The sequence below is a fragment of the Triticum aestivum genome, chromosome 1B (assembly GCF_018294505.1).
Source record: "Triticum aestivum cultivar Chinese Spring chromosome 1B, IWGSC CS RefSeq v2.1, whole genome shotgun sequence".
NCBI classification, from domain to species: domain Eukaryota; kingdom Viridiplantae; phylum Streptophyta; class Magnoliopsida; order Poales; family Poaceae; genus Triticum; species Triticum aestivum.
This window is the reverse complement of record NC_057795.1, coordinates 280,142,159-280,144,118: the sequence shown is the minus strand read 5'-3', so window position 1 is coordinate 280,144,118 and position 1,960 is coordinate 280,142,159. Positions and strand designations below refer to the sequence as shown.

At 54.2% G+C, this 1,960-nt stretch overlaps 1 long non-coding RNA gene across 2 annotated transcripts in view; it reads right to left on the bottom strand.

The window, feature by feature from the left end:
• LOC123119557 (uncharacterized) overlaps positions 1-1,737 on the bottom strand; it is a 16,111-nt gene extending 14,374 nt beyond the window's left edge. For both annotated transcript variants that reach the window (XR_006458732.1, XR_006458733.1), the window contains exon 1: positions 1,290-1,737. This is a non-coding gene — a long non-coding RNA (uncharacterized lncRNA). The remainder of the gene's footprint in view (positions 1-1,289) is intronic.
• Positions 1,738-1,960: the final 223 nt, after the last annotated feature.

Below are 1,960 nucleotides of genomic sequence, written 5' to 3'. Positions count from 1 at the left end.
CTTGGGCTCGTGCCACCGTGGCGCCATGGCCGGCGGCGAGGGGCTTACGGGCGCGGTGGCGAGCTAGCTAGACGGGGCAAATGGACACGGGGAGGAGGGGATTCGGTGCGGGGGCTCACCGCGGAACTAGCGAGCGCGAGGGCGAGGTCGGGGATGTCCGGTAGCTCCCGAATCGCCGGCGAGGGTCCACGGCGGCCGGAGTCGAATTGGCGGCGGCGACGGCTCCACGGGGCACTCCGGCTTGCGTGGCTCGGCGAGGAGGTAGCTGGCGATGAGGCGGAGCTCCTGGGGACGACGGGGAGGCGAGGGGGAGGCGGTGGCTACGGCAACGGCGAGCGATGGCGGCGGCTGCGCTCGGGTGCGCTCGGGGAAGAGAGAAACAGGGAGGAGGGAGAGCGAGAGGGAGGGGAAAAAGACCGGGGCGGCTGCGTGGCGACGTGCGGTCCATCCAGAGCGAGAGAAGGAAGCAGGAGGTGGCCAGCAGGGGGGGGGAGGTGGCGCGCGCGCGTGCCGGCGAGCGTCGGGCACACGCCCGTCCCCCTGGCAGAGGAGGAAGGCGACAAGGGAGGGGGGACAGGCGGCCTGGGCCGCCTCCTGGCTGGGCCGGCCTGCTGCTGCTGGGCTGCGCAGGGGAGGGGAGGCCCAGGTAAGTCCTCCTTCCTTTTTATTTCTGTTTTTCTAATTTTTCTGACATTTGTTTTGATTTAATAAATATATTAAATCATTTAATTTTATTATGCCAATTTTTGCAGGAGCTGGATATATTATTCCAGAGCTCTTTTATGAATGGCATAATTTTTGGGCCATATTTCATATATATAGAAATATATTTCCAAAGCAAATATTTATCGAATTAATCCAAATGGCCAAAATAAAATGTCCATGAGCTCCTAAAAATATTGTTTTGATTTTTATCTCTGTCCAACATTTTCAGAGGGCAACATGAGCATTTTCTTGGACCCTTTTGGAGAAATTTTTATTTGGGTCATTTTAAAAATGATTCTGAGGGTTCCATCAATCCTCATTTCAAATTTAAATGAAATTTAAATATGATGCACAAATGGCTAGCTAGCCTAGGTCATACCAGACTAGGGATGTGACATTATATAGCATATTGGGCTGTGTTTTGACATTTTGCTTGCTTCCCTAAAAAGTAGAGTAATTTTACATTGCACGAACATGCAAATTAAGACTATCTTTCATCAAATAATATAATTTGGCCAAGATGCAGAAAGCTAAAAGCAATGAAACTTGCTTTGAGTCAAGAGTCTTGCATAGTATCTACATACCTGAATGCGGCAGATGTGAGTCTTTGTAACAAAGACATGGAGCTGTCCACGGCTAACGCGGCCAACGTTTAACCATGTCCTGCCGGAACAAGCACATGCTCCCAGCTATCATCAGGCCTCGGTCATGTGCCACCACGAAGAGGTGCTTCTCGCCGAGGGATTCGATGGGCAGACGATGTTGCCGACGACATGCAGCACGGTGTACTGGTCCTGCATGACGTGGGGAAAGTTGGAGCCGTCGTACCTGTTCGTGTCGGGCGCGACGACGGTGTACCCTGCCGGCTGCGCCCAGGGCGCGCATCTGATGCCACCGGTATGCCGCAATTCCGGGAACTCGTGCAGCAGCCCGATGGGGAATTTCGGGGGCAGCGCCGCGCAGATGAGATCGTGGGAACAAGCGAGTCGTGGAGGCTGTATATTGGTGGGACCTCCTATAAGGCGCTTTAAGCTCGTGGGCCGGACCAAAGAAGTATACAAAATCGCTGACGACTGATTTCCCTAGTTCTATCGATCGCGTTTCCCTCGTTGGGTCAATCGCGTTGACAAGAGGGAGCCCCTATTTCTCGCTTTCTGAGAGACCTGCGGGGGACGCTCGATGAAGGGCGAGCGAGCTGGGCCGGCCCACTAGTGCGGGAGGCCACAGCCTCTTTTCCCTGTTTTTTTTACGTTCT